A 20002-nucleotide genomic window follows, 5' to 3' on the forward strand; every position below is an offset into this window, starting at 1 on the left:
GGAGAAGGGGACGACAGAGGATGAGATGGCTGGATGGCATCACCGATTCAATGGGCATGAGTTTGAGTAAACTCCGGGAGTTGGTGATGGATAGGGAGGCCTGGCGTGCTGCGATTCATGGGGTTGCAAAGAGTCAGACACAACTGAGCGACTGAACTGAACTGAACTGAACTGAGTTTACACCTTTGTTCCTATGTATTGTTAGTATCTACTGTCACTCTCAAAAGTGTCCAGAATGTGATACTATATATCACCTTAGTAAAAACTGTTATTAATGTGCATATTCCAGATCTGTGCTCAGCATTTACATGTTTAACCATATTTCCTTTTCTTATCTACCCCATGAGGAAAGTACATGATTGGCCCCATCATCAAATGTACTTTTTTTAGTCATTAAATATTTGTTAAGTACCTATCAGGTACCAGCTAGTATATTTAATATGGGGGATAAAATTATGAGGTCAGTAGATTATATCCTTACTCTTACATGGAAATTGAATTGAGATTTAGAAAAGTTGAGCTACTTAATCAAGATCACACCATATGCAAAAACTCAGAATTTTAAACCTAGTCCAGTCTGACATGAAAGGCTAAGTTTTAACCCATTGTATTTTTAGCAGTGATAAGTATTTTAAGTTATATACTATCAAATGAGACAAGTAGCTATGAAAATACTAAGAATATCAAAAAGTGTTAAGATTTCAGTAGCAAATTAAAGCTTCTCACACAACAGTATTCTATGGATAAAATATTTTATACAAATTTTAAATTTCATTAGTTAATGCCATTTGGCCTTGTCATCATCTGTTAAAAGTTGGGAAGGATTAAACTAAAATGGTCCTTATCAGAAAGATTGTAGCTGGCATGATGAATACCTGCCCCAGGCATTAGAAATCTCTGTACGGAATTTTTGTCAACATTGGTTTAAAATTTTTTTCTCTGAAAACAATGTATCCAGTTTTCTATAATGTAGAAAATGCAAAGATAGCCTTTTATGGTTCATTCATTTTATAAAATTACCTCTTTACAGATAATAAAAATTACAGTGTTCAGAGTATCTCATCAAAAACTTTTTAAAATATTGACTGTAAGACATTAAACACATAAACCATTATGAAGAAAATTAAAAGCTATCCCTTTTGATAGGGAAAAATTTATCTTTTAGTGCCTGTCAATTTTTTGAATCAGTAGAATGGTAATATGGACGTATTAATATTGGACTGCATGAAGGGCCCTTGGGTGACTTTTCAAGGGAGGACTATAATAGAGAAATGGAAGAAACTTGATAAAAATGAGTATAGTAGTCAAGAGCCCCACTATTCAGAGATCAGCCAATCATATGTTTTCATTGAATAGCCTCATTAAAAAAGCATTTTAAAAAACACTTTTCCAAGTAGATAACAGAACTTATTTCTTCCATGATAAAGTAATTTTTTGACTTTATTGTTTTTGTTTATAATTAAGTGTTCATTTTTGTTGTTATTGCATTATTCTGCTGATTTACTGAAATGAATAAATAGAAATAGTTCAACTTTAAAAGTAGTGAAAGAAAAAGTGAAATTGTTTGCTTTTCATTATTTTTTATAGCTTAAGATGCAGTTGGAAGCCCATGGACTAAATATAGCCTCTGAATCTGTGTTTGCTGGGACAAGCAAAGTTATAGGTGTGAGATAACTCAGGCAGCCAAACCAGCAAAATGTGTCTAAGAATTACAGTGAGGAACGTCTGAAAGTTGGATTTAATTGGACCACTCCATTATCAATTTTTATAATAATACCATAATGTATCTCATGCCTTTTATCTTTTTCAAATAATATGCAGATAAACTAATTGTGTTTTCTCAGAAAGAGAAATGCAAAAAAAAATTTGACAGTACAAAAATTGAAGAATTACGTTGGTAAAGTCAGAGAAGGGCATGACTACAGAGGCATCATACAGAGTTGCATTCTCATGGTAAAAAGCAGCAGGGTTATTTGTCTTTCTCTGTCTGATTTACTTCACTCAGTATGACAATTTCTAGGTCCATCCAAAATATCATATGATATCGCTTATGTTTGGAATCTAAAAAAAGATGCAAATGAACTTATCTACAAAACAGAAATAGAAATACAGATAGAAAATAAACTAATGGTTACCAGGGCTTCCCTGGTAGTTTAGCTGGTAAAGAATCCGCCTGCAGGGCAGGAGACCCCAGTTCAATTCCCAGGTCGGGACGATCCCGTGGAGAAGGGATAGGCTACCCACTCCAGTATTCGTGGGCTTCCCTGCTGACTCAGCTGGTGAAGAATTGCCTGCAATGTGGGAGACCTGTGTTTGATCCTGGGTTGCCAAGATCCCCTGGAGAAGGGAAAGGCTACCCACTCCAGTATTCTGGCCTGGAGAATTCCATGGACTGAATAGTCCATGAAGTCGCAGAGTTGGACACAACTGAGTAACTTTCACTACCGGGGGTAAGGGTGGAGGGAGAGATAAACTGAAAGATTGTGATTGACATATTTATACTACCATATATAAAATAGATAACTATTAAGAACTGACTGTATAGAACTGACTGTATAGGGAACTCTATTCAGTACTCTGTAGATAGCCTATATGGGAAAAGAACCTAAAAAAGAGTGGATATATGTACGTATATAACTGATTCACTTTGCTGTACACCTTAAATTAATACAATATTGTAAATCATCTATACTCCAATAAAAATAAAAATTTGAAAAACAAGAGAAAAGATAACACACACACATACAAAGCAGCAGAGTTAATGGCATATACACTTGGGAGAGAGAACTGAGTGAACTTTCAGCACGATTCTTTCATCAAGTGACACTGATGGCCATTATATAAAGTATGCAGTGTACACTGGGGAATACAAAGCACTGATGTTTGAGTTGACAGGTGCTTTGCATTACAATTGGATTCCAGGCTAAGTTTCTTAGTGTGTGCATGATATGTGCTACGAGAGAGAAGTGCTTAATGATTTTCTTTTTTGTTTACCAATTAGCATCCATTGTATAGAAGAGATATTTTATTTCATTGATAGTCATTTGAAAGATATGAGGTGGAATAGAAAATGTATGCTGTAATCAATACTGAAAGAGCACCAATTACATGTGAGTTACAATGAAGGACTTTAAATTAAAAGGGTTACACCTGATTATCAATCCAAAACTACTTTATTTACAGAGAGTAATGGTGGTCAATAATATGTCTCTGGATCCTGATCTAGTATTGAAGAAGTAGTAACATATGTATTTTTATTTTATATTTATATATAAATAAAAACTGTAATATTGAATGTGTAATATATCACATTGATATATAAGTAAAATATCATATATCGATATGTGATATGTTATAAATAAACATAAAATTTTGCATATATTTTGTATGTGGTGTTGGTAGTTTTAGTCACTAGGTCATGTCTGACTCTTGTGACCCCTTGGACTAGCTCGCCAGGCTCCTCTGTCCATGGGATTTCCCAGGCAAGAGTACTTGAGTGGGTTGCCATTTCCTTCTCCAATATTTTATATATAGTACTTCTTTTAAAATACAAAGACTATGAAATAACAGCAATTTGTTTTAACTCCTTACAGAGTATTAGGCATGTGTAGCAATTTCAGTGTTTTACTTTTCTACAGTGCTTTTTTTCTTACTTTTTTTTTTTTTTGCTTTTTTGAGGAAAAAGATGCTAGATGAACTTTAAAACAAGAAGTGAGATTTAGAAACACATTTCTTCATTACACTGATGATTCCAGTAAAGATTACTTCTGTGATTTCAGACAGTTTCTCAAGTGGCAGATTTTGTTGATTTATCCAGAATCTTGAATGCATGTATCTATCACTTCAAGGAAATAGTGTCATTATTTTTTACTGCTGAAGATAAGACATCAAAATTTCTTAGCAGCAGTGTGGGGCAAACACCTCAGTCTTTGCAAATTTTGTTCTTTTCAAATGCTTTGTGGACAACTCCCCCCCCCCCCCCGCCCCCGCCACTTATCTATGAAGGAAGTCATTGACACGTTATTGAAAGAAAGTGAAAGTGTTAGTTGCTCAGTTAAAATGCTCAGTCATGTCCAACTCTATGCAACCCCATGCACTGAAGCCCACCAGGCTCCTCTGTCCATGGGATTTCCCAGGCAACAACACTGGAGTGGGTAACTATTCTGTTCTCCAGGGGAAATTTCTGACCCACGGATCAGACCCAGATCTCCCGCACTGTAGGTGGATTCTTTACTGTCTGAGCCACCAGAGAAGCCCTAACATATTACTGGGTACGTTTAAAACCCCATTCAAAAGCTGCTATAGGAAAAGGAAATGAACTTTGTAGGGCTGAAAACAGCCAGAGTGCATTGGCATTCCATTGTGTGGGATCCTTCAAGGTAAACATTCAGTCTTCCAGCCTTTGAATGTGTTTTGTGGTATTATTTTAGCATCATGTTGTGGGCTGGCATGGTCTTCAATGGGGTATTTTCCCCATAATCCATGTCTATATTTGGCCTGGATGTCATTTTATAGAAATAAAGGATATAAAAATAAACTGAGTGGACGAAGTACATATCCTACAGCTAATGCTACTTATGCAAGTAGTTATATATACTTACTTGGCTATGATATTAACATTATTATTCAGTTCAGTTCAGTCACTCAGTCATGTCCAACTCTTTGTGACCCCATGGACTGCAGCACGCCAGGCCTCCCTGGCCATCACCAACTCCTGGAGTTTACCTAAACTCATGTCCATTGAGTCAGTGATGCCATCCAACCACCTCATCTTCTGTTGTCCCCTTCTCCTCCTGCCTTCAATCTTTCCCAGCATCAGGGTCTTTTCCTATGAGTCAGGTCTTCACATCAGGTGGCCAAAGTATTGGAGTTTCAGCTTCAACTTCAGTCCTTCCAATGAACACTCAGGACTAATCTCCTTTAAGATGGACTGGTTGGATCTCCTTGCAGTCCAAGGGACTCTCAAGAGTCTTCTCCAATACCACAGTTCAAAAGCATCAGTTCTTCAGCGTTCAGCTTTCTTTATAGTCCAATTCTCACATCCATACATGACTACTGGAAAAACCATAGCCTTGACAAGATGGACCTTTGTTGGCAGTGTATTGTCTCTGCTTTTTAATATGCTGTCTAGGTTGGTCATAACTTTCCTTCCAAGGAGTAAGCGTCTTTTAATTTCATGGCTGCAATCACCATCTGCAGTGATTTTGGAGCCCCAAAAAATAAAGTCTCTAACTATTTCCACTGTTTCCCCATCTATTTGCCATGAAGTGATAGGACCGGATGCCATGATCTTAGTTTTCCGAATGTTGAGCTTTAAGCCAACTTTTTCACTCTCCTCTTTAACCTTCATCAAGAGGTTCTTTGTGCTTCACTTTCTGCCATAAGGGTGGTGTCACCTGCATATCTGAGGTTATTGATATTTCTCCCTGCAATCTTGATTCCAGCTTGTGCTTCATCCAGCTCAATGTTTTTCATGATGTACTCTGCATGTAAGTTAAATAAGCAGGGTGACAATATACAGCCTTGATGTATTCCTTTTCCTATTTGGAACCTGTGTGTTGTTCCATGTCCAGTTCTAACTGTTGCTTCTTTTCCTGCATACAGATTTCTCAGGAGGAAGGCAAGGTGGTCTGGTATTCCCATCTGACCAGGGCACCTCCTGGAGGGGGCGTTTGGAAGCATCTTGCAAGTGGAAGTTGTGTACATTCCATTCCCTCTTGACTTCTCAGAGTCTGTTTTTTTGGGTAAATGCGAATCATAGACCCTGCAGGTGAGGCTGCAGAATTTTCTCTGCAGAATGAAAAATCTCTTTCAGAATTTTCCACAGTTTATTGTGATGCACACAGTCAAAAGCTTTGGCATAGTCAATAAAGCAGAAATCAATGTTTTTCTGGAACTCTCTTGCTTTTCCGATGATCCAGTGAATGTTGGCAACTTGATTTCTGGTTCCTCTGCCTTTTCTAAAACCAGCTTGAACATCTGGAAGTTCACAGTTCATGCATTGCTGAAGCCTGGCTTGGAGAATTTTGAGAATTACTTTGCTAGGGTGTGAGATGAGTGCAATTGCGTGGTAGTTAGAGCATTCTTTGACATTGCCTTTCATTGGGATTGGAATGAAAACTGACCTTTTCCAATCCTGTGGCCACTGCTGAGTTTTCCAAATTTTCAATTTCCATATTGAGTGCAGCACTTTCACAGCATATCTTTTAGGATTTGAAATAGCTCAACTGGGATTCCATCACTCCACTAGCTTTGTTCGTAGTGATGCTTCCTAAGGCCCACTTGACTTCACATCCCAAGATGTCTGGCTCTAGGTGAGTGATCACACAATTGTGATTATCTGGGTCGTGAAGATCTTTTCTGTACAGTTCTGTGTATTCTTGCCACCTCTTCTTAATAGCTTCTGCTTCTGTTAGGTCCGTACCATTTCTGTCCTTTATTGAGCCCAGCTTTATTATTAATGTATTATAAAACCATCTCTCCCACTGATATTTAACTTTTATTATCATTAAATAGTAAATATTATTGCATTTTTACATATTTTAATTTACTAATCATGGTGATGTGAATGTCTGAAAAATCTATTATTATTTGTTCTATAAATGCCTAACTTTGACAAATATTGGTTCACATCTTAAGTGATACAATGAGTCTTTCTAGTGAAAAGCAGACAAAAATAAAGTGAAGTGCAAATCGTATGGGAAGTCCAAGGAAACACCTAATCTGTCAAGGGAGCTAAGCTAACATTTTAAAGAATCAAGTTCTCAAAATGCTCATTCCATGAAGCAATTTTTAAAGTCTTTGATCATCACCCTCAGTAAGAAATAATCTGTCTAATACACATGTACATCTTTTTTAGTCTTCTTTGGCCAGGTTATGCTATGGTAACAAGCAACTCAGAATCTCTGATTTCTTTCTCATTATTTTATGTGTAGGCTATGCATCCCCAGCTGCTCTGCTGTACTTTGTAGCTCTCTCTAGGCTGTAGGGAGGCTGTGATGCTGCTCCAAGTATCTCACCATTCCAGGACTCAGGATAAAGGAGCAGCCCTATCCTGAGAGCAATTTCTCTGCCATGAGAAAGGGTCAAGCACTGAGCCAAGCTACATAATTGCTCCCAGAGCTTCTCTGACACTTGGCAGTATCTCACATGCTTATGCAGATGTTCCTCTACTTACGATGAGGTCAAGTCCTCATAAACCCATCCTAAGTGGAAGTCTTTTTAATACACCTAACCTGGAGAACATTGTAACTCAGCCTAACCTACTTAATTGTGCTCTAAACACTTACATTGGCCTACAGTTGGGCAAAAGCACCTAACACAAGGTCTCTTTTTATCATAAAGTTTTGTGTATGTTATGTAATTTATTGAATACTGTACCAAAAGTGAAATACAGAATGATTCGGTACAGTACGGTTATAAGTTGTTGTTCATGGTTACCAGGTTGTTCACCCTGGTAGTTTCAAGGCTGCCTGGGAGCTGCAGGGGCTGATGCTGCCCAGCATCTCTAAGGAGAATCTACTGCATGTCGGTAGCCTGGCAGAAGATCAAAATTCAGAATTTGAAGTATAGTTTCTGTTGAATGTGCACTGCTCTTACACCATCCTAAAGTCAAAAAACCATAAGTCAGACTGCCATAAGTCAGGGACACTGTGTTCTGTTGACTCTAGTGAGTCCCTCAGCCCCTCCCAAACATCAGTGCAGTGAGGAAGCACTCCACTCTCGCCGGAGTCCTGCAAGTCAGCTGGTAAGGAGGAAGGATGAATGGTCCTTCAAGAAGGAAAGTAAGAGAGGGGAGGAGGGAAATACTGAGGGAAATAATGCAATCCACTTTATGTGTATGCATGTATGAGTACATATGTAACTGAACCAAAATGCCACGAAGTAATTATCACCCTTAGTATGTTTGATACATTCTGATATTTCCTATTCTATTGGTTTTTATTTAAATACTGATTGCAGCTCACTAAATTGAATATTCAACTCACTAATGGGTTAGTACTGGCATTTTGAAAATACTGTTCTAATAGCCTAAGCAAGTTCTTGCTGTTTTTGGTGTAAAAGTCAGAGAGTGAACAGATCCTTGATTACTGCTTTTCTTATAATTGAATGAAACAAACCCATCTTTCTTTATTCTAAATTTAACTATATGTGATAGAAAGTGTGTGACACTAGAGTAAGATTTTGGAGAGCTTAGTTCTAATTCAGCCGCTGACTTGCTGTGTGGGTCATTGAGTCTTTCTAAGCCTCAGTTTCCCCATCTGCACAATGTGGATGATGACATTTGTGCTGCCTGCCTCAGGTGATAAATGACACTTCCATGATGCCTGGCACTGCACTACGCACCTTGCATTTACTAACTCATTTAACCCCCACAGCAGCACTCTAGGTAGATACTACTGATTTCCTCATTTTACAGGAAAAACAAAACATGAGACACAGAGAGATGGTTAATGATTTCTAAGTGGTGGCGCTAGTGGTAAAGAACTCACCTGCTAATACAGGAGACATAAGAGATGCGGGTTCAGTCCCTGGGTTGGGAAGATCCCCTGAAGGAGAAAATGGCAATCCACTCCAGTATTCTTGCCTGAAAAATTCCATGGACAGAGGAGCCTGGAGGGCTACAGTCTACAGGGTGGCAAAGAGTTGGACACGACTGAAACGGCTTTGCACAGTACACGTACACACAAGTGGTGAAAACAAGATGCTAAGCCATGTAGTCTGGCTGTGGTCTGGCTTCACAACTGTTAGTCTAGTTGGTCACTGTTGTGGAAAATAGCTCTTTCACTGTGTAAAACCACCACTCTTAAAATTGTGCTATTATTGTTGCTCATTATCTGGGAACCTAATGGTCTGGTTTTTTACTTTTCAGAGTGTCCCTGGTGAAAATTGCACATCCACTAACAGTGAAATTGGCAACAATTGTGATGAGCAGATGTCTTGGTCCCAAGTCAGAGATGCAAAGCCAGATGTAGCTTCCTATTAACTTCTGGCATACCCATTGGTCTGAGTCTCTCTCCCGAGACAGAGTGAGAACCAGGATGTTAGGCTCTGCGAGCATGACTGTACATTTGCTTAGTAACAATGAAAACTATGATTGCTGCACATGGACCCCAAATGTTAGATTATTAAAATTCAACCCCATTCAACCTGGATATATTAGTTTTGCTAGAGCATACAAGTAAATGAGGGTCATCATCTGTCCTATAGGTTTATAGTCCTGATCTCCACAATGTAATTGCTTTCTGGATTGCTTTTTAAAAGGCTTGTTTACAAAGACATCCAATCTAGCTACAATGAGGTCATTCTTCCAGGAAAAATTCAAAAGCACCAGATTTGTGTCAAGTTTATTTTTCTTCTTTCTTCTTTTTTTAAAAGAAACAGTTTTATCAGGTTTAAAGCAAAGCATTTGAGAAAGCACCTTGTAGTGAGACAACATATAAAGACTTGAGTGTGAGGAAATTTCCTGTTTCTAAGAAACTATTCTAAGGAAGAAGACTCCTGTATCCAGATAAAATTTTTATATACTATTGATTTGGGGGTCCACATTTATGACTAAATGTGTCAATGTCTTTTGCCTACCTAATAGAGGAATGCTTTGCAATGATATGTAAAGTCCGTTATTTAAAAGAAACAGATATACTGTATTGGTCTTTATCTTTCTGGCTTACTTCACTCTGTATAATGGGTTCCAGTTTCATCCATCTCATTAGAACTGATTCAAATGAATTATTTTTAATGGCTGAGTAATATATTTATATGGAATTTAGAAAGATGGTAACCACAACCCTATATGCAAAACAGAAAAAGAGACACAGATGTACAGAACAGACTTTTGGACTCTGTGGGAGAAGGCGAGGGTGGGGTGTTTAGAGAGAACATCATCGAAACGTATATTATCAAGGGTGAAACAGATCACCAGCCCAGGTTGGATGCATGAGACAAGTGCTCGGGCCTGGTGCACTGGGAAGACCCAGAGGGATCGGGTGGATAGGGAGGTGAGAGGGGGGATCGGGATGGGGAATACATGTAAATCCATGGCTAATTCATGTCAATATGGCAAAAACCACTACAATATTGTAAAGTAATTAGCCTACAACTAATAAAAATAAATGGGAAAAAAATAAAAGAAACAGATAAAGTATTAGTGTTCACCAAAGTTAGTGAAATATTTGTACTATCACTTTGCATTGATATTCTAATCTAGAGGAATTAGGGTCTAGTAAAACCTTAAATAACTTGGCATTTTTTAACGTCATCTTTTAAAATCAAATTCTCAGTGTAATTTATACACTAAATTTATACATTAAAAGTTTTCTATTTTAAAAGTTCAAATGATGAGTTTTGACAAATATATAATGTTAAGCACCATAACAAACATATTACAGAACATTTCCATCACCATAAAAATTTCCTTTGGGTCCCATTACAGACAGTCCCCTCCTCCCACTTCTGATCCTTGATGATGCCTGATCTACTTATTGTCACTGTTATTTTTGTCTTTTCTAGAATTTCATGCAAATGGGAAAATATTCCTTTAAAAAAATTAATAGGTTTAATTAGCTATAATTCGTATACCATACAATTCACCCATTTAAAATATATAGTTCAGTGTTTGCTTTAATATGTTCAGAGGTATGTGCAACAATCACCACCATCAATTTTAGAAAATTTTCATCATCTTTAAAAGAAACTGCACCGTTTAGATATCACTCCAGTCCTAAGCAACTGCTTATCTATTTTCTGTCAACAGAAAGATTTCCCTGTTCTTGACATTTCATGCTAATGTAATCATGTAATATATAGTCTTTTTGTGGCTGTGTTCTTTCACTTAGCATAATGTTTTCAAGGTTCATCCATGCTGTAGCGTCTGTCAGTACTTCATCTGTTTCTGTGACTGACTAACCTTCCATCATACAAATGTGCCACATTTTGCTTATGCATTTACCAACTGAGGGATATTTGGATTGTCTTCCTTAGGCTGTTATAAATATACTACTGTGAACATTCATGTACCAAATTTTTGTGTGCACATATGTTTTCAGTTTCCCTGAGTGTAGTAAATTGCTGGGTTATAGGATAACTCTGTGTTTAGTTATTTGAGAAAATTCCAGATTGTTTTCCAAAGCATCTGTATCATTTTATGTTCTAGCCTTCAGTAGATGAGGATTATATTTTCTCCATATTCTTTCAACACCTGTTATTATATGACATCTTTTTCTATTACATGACTTCTTTTTCTATTATATGACTTCTTTTTCTAGCATATTACTTCTTTTTCTAACCATTTTAGTGGGTAGTGTTTGGTGACTAGTTCAGTCTCATCACTTGTTAGAGAGGAGTATTAAAATGATCTGTTGAACCTTGAGTCAGTTTTGGTAGTTTGCATCTTTATAGGAATTTATAGTTTTCATTGAAATTATTTAATTTGTTGGCATAGAATTTTTTGTAGCATTTCTTTATAATCAGTTTTATTTCTGTAAGTTCAATGATAATGTCCCTTATTTCTGACTCTAGTAATTTGCCTTTCTTCTCTCTTATCCTTGGTTAATCTAGTTAAGCCTTGCGAATAATAAGCCTTGCAAATTTTGTATATCTTTTCAACAACCAGGTTTTTGTTTTTCTACTATTTTTATATTCTCTATTTTACCAATTTATGCTCTAGTCTTTGTTATTTCTTTCCTTCTGCTTGCTTTGGATTTAGGGTTCTCTTCTTTTCCAGATGTTTTAAGGTGGTGTACGTTAGTGCTGAGTTGTTCACTCATGTCCAGCTGTTGGCAGCCCCATGGACTGTAGCCCATCAGGTTCCTCTGTCCATGGAATTTTCAAGGCAGGAATACTGGAATGGCTTGCATTTCTTAGGCTATTGATTTGAGATTGTGCTTCTTTTTTTTTTTAATAAAGACATTTATAGCCATAAATTTTCCTCTTAGCACTGCTTTAGCAGTATCACATGTTTTGTTGTGTCTTTATTATCTTTCATCTCAAAGTATTTTTTGTTTTCCCTTTTGATTTCTTCTTTGATCCATTGGTTATTTATGAGTATATTCTTTTATTTCCACATATTTAGAAATTTTTTCTGCTATTGATTTCTAATTTTATTTCTTTACAGTTGAAGATCATACCATGTATTATTTCTATCCTTTCAAATTTGTTGAGGTTTGTTATATGGCCTAGCATACTGACTATATTAGAAATAAGTACTTTTTATTTCTGGTTTCCTACATTGGTGTAATGCTTTGGGATTCATCCATGGTGCTGCATTTATAATAGTTCTACTTTTAATGCTGAATAATTGTATAGATGCCATGATTTGTTTATCCACTATCTAACTGAAGTATATTTAGTTTGTATCAAGTTATTGAGTATTATGAATACTCCTGATGCTAGCATTTGCATACAAGATTTTGTATGGAAGTATACTTTTGTTTCTCTTGGGAAAATACACAAAAGAAGGATTCCTGGATCATAAGATGTGTGTATTTTTAATTTTATGAGATACTGCTGATCTCTTTTTCCAGAGTCTGTATCATTTGCATTTCTACTAGTAAATATATGAGATTTCAGCTCAACAACCTTTAAAAACTTGGTATTATTAGTCATTTTAATTTAACCACTCTAGTGGATGTACTGGTATCTAATTGAGGATTTAATTTTAATTTCCCAAATTAATGATGATGTTGAATATAATTTGTTTTTTTAATTTTTATTTGTGTATTTATTTATTTAGTTTTGGCTGCTCTGGGTTTTCATTGCTGCACACAGCCTTTCTCTAGTTGCAGCGAGCAGGGGCTATTCTTCATTGGGGTGCACGTGTTTGTTATTATTGTGGCTTCTCTTGTTGTGGAGCATGGGCTCTGGTGTGTGAACTTCAGTAGTTATGGTGCATGAGCTTAGTTGTTACAGAGCATGCTACAAATATTTTTCTCTTATTTTTGTTTCTAGGAATTTCTTGTTTATATGTTCTTGTAGAGTTTTTGTGGATTTCTTAGAATATTCTACAAGGACAATCTTGTCATCTGCAAATTAGAGTTTGCTTTTCCCCTTCCAGTCTGTATGATTTTATTATCTTTTTTTTGCCTTATTGTATTAGCTACAGTGAAATATAACTTATTATTAAACAAACATATTGAGAGGGGAAATCCTTGAATTGTTCCCAGTTTTAGGGAAAACAAAATAGACATGAATATAAAGTGAAGACTTTCTTGTCAGTTCAGTTCAGTCGCTCAGTCGTGTCCAGCTCTTTGCTACCCCATGAATCGCAGCATGCCAGGCCTCTATCCATCACCAACTCCCGAAGTCTACTCAAACCCATGTCCATCGAGTCGGTGATACCATCCAGCCATCTCATCCTCTGTTGTCCCCTTCCCCTCCTGCCCCCAATCCTTCCCCTCCTGCCCCCAATCCTTCCCAGCATTAGGGTCTTTTCCAATGAGTCAACTCTTCGCATGAGGTGGCCAAAGTATTGGAGTTTCAGCTTCAACATCAGTCCTTCCAATGAATACCCAGGGCTGATCTCCTTTAGGATGGACTGATTGGATCTTCTAGTATTAAACAAACATATTGAGAGGAGACTTCCTTGAATCCAGTTTTAGGGAAAACAAAATAGACGTGAATATAAAGTGAAGACTTTCTTCTAGATGCCTTTTATCAGGTTAAGGGAGATTCTTTACTGTTCCTAATTGAGAATTCTTATCTTGACAGCATGTTGATTTTGTCAAATCCTTTTTCTGCATCTATTGAGAGGGCCATATAATGTTTCTTTTTTTCAGTCTATTAATGCAATAAATTACATTTATTTTTGAATATTAAACCAACTGTACCTACCTATGATCTCACATGAGATTGGCTATAATTTATCCTTTTTATGACTCGCCACACTCAATTCACTAATATTTTCTTAAGGCTTCTTTCAGCTATGCTCATCAGGGATGTCACATTTGACTCTTTTGCAACCCCATGGACTGAAGCCTGCCAAACTCTGCTGTCCATGGGATTTCCTAGGCAAGAATACTAGATAGGATGCCTTTTCCTTCTCCAGGGATCTTCACAACCCAGGGATAGAACCTGGGTCACCTGTTTTGCAGGTGGATTCTTTACCACCAGAGAAGCCCTAATATCAGGGTTATAAAGGCCTTATAAACTGAATTGAAATGTATTTTTTTCTTTTGCATTTACTGACTGAGTTATCTGAATTATTCATTTTTTTATAAATGCTTGTTAAAATTCACTAGTGAAGACTGTAGTTTTCTTTGTAGGAAGATTTTTAGCTATAAATTTAAATTGTCAATTATTTGTTTTCAAATTGAAAATAAAATTACTACTATTATGATACTGAAGAACAATGGTGGATATTTTCTTAAACAAAGCAGCACTTTGTTTTTAAAGTAAATTTAAAAGCTGTACTTGAATATTAATAGATTATAGCCATTACTTTCTTCTCTGTATCTTTCATTCTCTACAAGTATTAAAACTCACTTTTTTTTTCTAGGAATACTATTTTATTATTTTTTTCCCATTTATTTTTATTAGTTGGAGGGTAATTACTTTACAATATTGTAGTGGTTTCTGCCATACATTGACATGAATCAGCCATGGATTTACATGTGTTCCCCATCCTGATCCCCCCTCCCACCTCCCTCTCCATCCCACCCCTATGGGTCTTCCCAGTGCACCAGCCCTGAGCACCTGTCTCATGCAGGAATACTATTTTAAATCACTGTTCATTCAATTCAGTTCACTTCAATTGCTCAGTCATGTCTGACTCTGCAACCCCAAGGACTGCTGCATGCCAGGCTTCCCTGTCCATCACCAACTCCCGGAGTGTACTCAAACTCGTGTCCATTGAGTCGGTGATGCCATCCAACCATCTCATCCTCTGTCGTCCCCTTATCCTCCCACTTTCAATCTTTCCCAGCATCAGGGTCTTTTCAAATGAGTCAGTTCTTCACATCAGGTGGTCAAAATATTGGAGTTTCAGCTTCAGCATCAGTCCTTCCAATGAATATTCAGGACTGATTTCCTTTAGGATGTATTGTTTGGATCTCCTTGCAATCCAAGGGACTCTCAAGAGTCTTATCCAACACCACAGTTCAAAAGCATCAATTCTTTAGTGTTCAGCTTTCTTTATAGTACAACTCTCACATCCATACATGACTACTGGAAAAACCAAACCTTTGACTAGACAGACAGTTGTTGGCAAAGTAATGTCTCTGCTTTTTAATGTGCTATCTAGGTTGGTCATAACTTTTCTTCCAAGGAGCAAGTGTCTTTTAATTTCATGGCTGCAGTCACCATCTGCAGTGACTTTGTGTGTATGTGTTAGTCGCTCAGTTGTGTCCGACTCCGTGACCCCAGGGATTGTAGTCCACCAGGCTCCTTTGTCCATGGGATTCTCCAGGCAAGAATACTGAAGTGGGTTGCCATTTCCTTCTCCAGCAGTGACTTTGGAGCCCCCCAAAAATAAAGTCTGTCACTGTTTCCATTGTTTCCCCTTGCATTTGCCATGAAGTGATGGAACTGGATGCCATGATCTTAGTTTTCTGACTGTTGAGTTTTAAGCCAACTTTTCACTCTCCTCTTTCACTTTCTTCAAGAGGCTCTTTAGTTCCTCTTTGCTTTCTGCCATAAGGGTGGTGTCATCTGCTATTGAGGTTATTGATATTTCTCCCTGCAATCTTGATTCCAGCTTGTGCTTCATCCAGCCCAGTGTTTCTCATGATGTACTCTGAATGTAAGTTAAATAAGCAGGGTGACAATATACAGCCTTGATGTACTCCTTTCCCGATTTGGAACCAGTCTGTTGTTCCAAGTCCAGTTCTAACTGTTGCCTCTTGACCTGTATACAGATTTCTCAGGAGGCAGATAAGGTGGTCTGGTATTCCCATCTTTTTCAGAATTTTCCACAGTTTGTTGTGATCCACACAGTCAAAGGCTTTGGCATAGTCAATAAAGCACAAATAGATGTTTTATGGAACTCTCTTACTTTTTCGATGATCCAATGAATATTGGCAATTTGATCTCTGGTTCCTCTGCCTTTTCTAAATCCAGCTTGCACATCTGGAAGTTCACCGTTCACATACTGCTGAAGCCTGGCTTGGAGAATTTTGAACATTACTTGGCTAGCGTGTGAGATGAGTGCAATTGTGCAGTAGTTTGAGCATTCTTTGGCATTCTCTTTCTTTGGGATTGAAATGTAAACTGACCTTTTCCAATCCTGTGGCCACTGCTGAGTTTTCCAAATTTGCTAGCATATTGAGTGCAGCACTTTCACAGCATCATCTTTCAGGATTTAAAATAGCTCAACTGGAATTCCATCAGCTCCACTAGCTTTGCTCATAGTAATGCCTCCTAAGGGCCACTCGATTTCACATTCCAGGGTGTCTGGTTCTAGGAGAGTGATCACACCATCGTGGTTATCTGGGTCATGAAGATCTTTTTTGCATACTTCTTCTGTGTATTCTTGCCACCTCTTCTTAATATCTTCTGCTTCTGTTAGGTCCAAACCATTTCTGTCCTTTATTGTGCCCATTTTGCATGAAATGTTCTCTTGGTGTCTCTAATTTTCTTAACGAGATCCCTAGTCTTTCCCATGGTGATCTCTAGTGTTTCTTCATAGTGGGCAGTTATTCCTGTAGCTACATGGATTACCTATTACTAAAATGATAATTCCAGTTTCCATTTACTTATAGTTGAATTTTCTATTCAGCTAACCGAGGAAATTGTGTCATTTAATTTGAACAGAGTATAGCTATGTAGTTGAAGTCTTCTTTCAATTTATGTATTGAATCCTGCTAAATGCTTTTGTGTGTTATCTTAAGAATTGTTATATCAGTCACATTCATTCTGTTCTCTCTGAGTGAGGTTTGGCCTTACTATTATCCTTTTTCTATTCTACTAAGAGGATTTTAGAACTGCTGTTTCTAAAGAGCAACTTGATGACAGAACGGTGTTTTCAATGTGGGCAAACAGACACACACAAACATTTATATTCATATTTATATATTTCAAGCAAGTACTTGCTTCCTGGAAACTACCATCCTAGCCATTGTTGCTTAGAGACCTTGGCAAAAGCAGCCTCTCTGAGTTGTTGCAGGTACATCGATAGAATGATACTGCTGCTGGTATAGCCTTACAAAAAACATCCTTAACATCATTGTTAAGACTAATCCGAGTTCTTCTTAGGCTTTATTTTTTCCCAGCTTTGGTAAGATATAATTGACGTGTAACATCGTGCATGTTGAAAGTGTAAGGTAAACAGTATGTTAGTTTGATACACTTACATATTACAGGGTGTCACGTCATACCTGTTAGAATGGCTGTAATCAGAAACGCAAGAGATAAATGATGGCGAGGATGTAGAGACATAGAAACTTTGATCACTGTTGGTGGGAATGTAAATTGTTACAACCACTATGGAAAACAATATGGAGGTTCTTCTTTGGCTTTAAAAGCTCGAGCTACAAAGGGAGAAGATACATGGCATACAATAGTTTTACCTAACCTTATACTCAGAGGAGCCAGTATTAAAAGAATATTTTTGGCTTGTATGTATTGTTGTTGTTGTAGTTCAGTTACTAAGTTGTGTCAGACTCTCTGTGACCCCATGAACTTCAGCACACCAGGCTCCCTGTCCTTCACTATTTACTGGAGTTTGCTCAAACTCCTGTCCTTTGAGTCGGTGATGCCATCCAACCATCTCATCTTCTGTTGCCCCCTTCTCCTCCTCAAACTTTCCCAGCATCAGGGTCTTTTCCAATGAGTCAACTCTTTACATCAGGTGGTCAAAGTGTTCAGGCTTTAGCTTCAGCATCAGTCCTTTCAATGAATATTCATGGTTGATTTCCTTTAGGATTGCCTGGCTTGATCTCATTGCTGTGCAAGGCTCTCTGAAGTGTCTTCTCCAGCACCACAGTCCAAAAGCATCAGTTTTTTGTTGCTCAGCCTTCCGTATGGTTCAACTCTCACATCTGTACATGACTACTAGAAAAACAATATTTTTGACTCTATGGACCTTTGTTGGCAAAGTGATGTCTCTGCTTTTTAGTATGCGATCTAGCTTTCTCATAGCCTTTCTTCCAAAGAGTAAGCATCTTTTAATTTTGTGACTGCAGTCACCATCTGCAGTGATTTTGGAGGCCAAGAAAATAAAGTCTCTCACTGTTTCCATTGTTTCCCCATCTATTTTGCCATAAAGTGATAATCTTAGTTTTTTCAATGTTGAGTTTTAAGCCAGCTTATTCACGCTCCTCTTTCACCCTCATTAAGAGACTCTTTAGTTCCTTTTTGTTTTCTGCCATTAGAGTGGTATCATCTGCCTATCTGAGGTTGTTGATATTTCTCCTGGGTATCTTGATTCCAGCTTGTGAGCCATCCAGCCTGGCATTTTGCATAATGTGCTCTGTGTAGAAGTTAAATAAGCAGGGTGACAGTATACAGCCTTGACATACTCCTTTCCCAGTTTTGACCCAGTCCATTGTTCTGTGTCTGATTCTACTGTTGCTTCTTGTTCTGCACACAGGTTTCTCAGGAGACAGGTAAGGTGGTCTGGTATTCTCATCTCTTGAAGAATTTTCCATGGTTTTTTGTGATCCACCCAGTCAAAGGCTTCAGTGTAGTCAGTGAAGCAGATTCTTTGGTCATTTCCTTCCTTTTTCTGTGATCCAACAAATGTTGGCAATTCAGTATCTGATTCCTCTGCCTTTTATCCCATCCATGTACTAGCCAGGCCCAATCCTGCTTGGCTTCTGAGATCAGACAAGATTGAGCATGTTCAGGGTGGTATTACTATAGACTCCTCTGCCTTTTCTAAATCCAGCTTGTACATGTGGAAGTTCTCAGTTCACATACTGTTGAAGCTTAGCTTGAAGGATTTTGAGCATGACCTTGCTAGCATGTGAAATGATTGCAGTTCTATGGTAGTTTGAACATTCTTTGGCATTGCCCTTCTGTAGGACTAGAATGAAAACTGACCGTTTCTTGTTCTGTGGCCACTGCTGGGTTTTGTAAATTTACTGGCATTCTGAGTGTAGCACTTTAACAGCGTCATCTTTTAGGATTTAAAATAGCTCAGTTGTAATCCAGTCACCTCTGTTAGCTTTATTTGTAGTAATGTTTCCTAAGGTCCACTTGACATCACACTCCAGGATTCTGGCTCTAGGTGTGTGGCCACACCATCATGGTTATGTGGGTCATTAAAATCTTTTTTAATAGTTCTTCTGTGTATTCGTGCCACCTCTTTTTCATTTCTGCTGCTTTTGTTAGGTCCCTGCCATTTCTGTCCCTTATTATGCCCATCTTTGCATGAAATATTCCTTTGGTATCTCCAGCTTTCTTGGAGACATCTCTAGTCTTTCCCATTTTATTGTTTTCCTGTTTCTTTGCATTGTATGTATTAGCTTCTGCCTATAATTTTTGCTGCCATAAGTGAAAGTGAAAGTGAAGTCACTCAATCCTGTCTGACTGTGACCCCATGGACTGTACCTGCCAGGCTCCTCCATCCATGGGATTTTCCAGGCAAGATTTCTGGAGTGGGCTGCCATTTCCTTCTCCAATTTTTACTACCATATCTAGATTATTCTTATTAGATCTTCTTTTAGAACTGTATTCATTCCTAACTAATGCCATTTCCCCCGTTCTTCATCAGTTGTCCTGTGTATTTTTTCCTACCTTTTAATTCACTCCTTCTCATACAATACCTCTTCAGTAAGAAAAGTAAGGCAACTTGCTATTAGCTTTCTTAACTTGCTAACTTAATATAGTTTATCCTCACATTCACTTATTTTTTCTTTCCATTCAATGATATTTACTGCTCTCCACAGGATGTAATTATTGGTGTGTTTACTGGTGACCTCTATGTTAATATCTAAAAGAAAGTAAACTTCTGTACTGTGTGCAAAGACAGTAACCATGTTTTTAGAACTCAGATAAAATTAAATATAAATGAAATGCTCAGAACATTTTTGATGGTTACTACTTACATTTAAGTCTCATTTATTGAAGT

At 37.6% G+C, this 20002-nt stretch overlaps 1 long non-coding RNA gene across 1 annotated transcript; it reads left to right on the plus strand.

Moving 5' to 3' along the window:
• Positions 1–14995: 14995 nt before the first annotated feature.
• LOC122683191 lies at positions 14996–17903 on the plus strand. Its single transcript, XR_006337651.1, has 2 exons — positions 14996–15036; positions 17852–17903. It is a non-coding gene; the product is annotated as an uncharacterized LOC122683191 (long non-coding RNA).
• The last annotated feature ends 2099 nt before the right edge of the window (positions 17904–20002 follow it).

This window comes from Cervus elaphus, chromosome 24 (assembly GCF_910594005.1).
Source record: "Cervus elaphus chromosome 24, mCerEla1.1, whole genome shotgun sequence".
Lineage (NCBI taxonomy): Eukaryota > Metazoa > Chordata > Mammalia > Artiodactyla > Cervidae > Cervus > Cervus elaphus.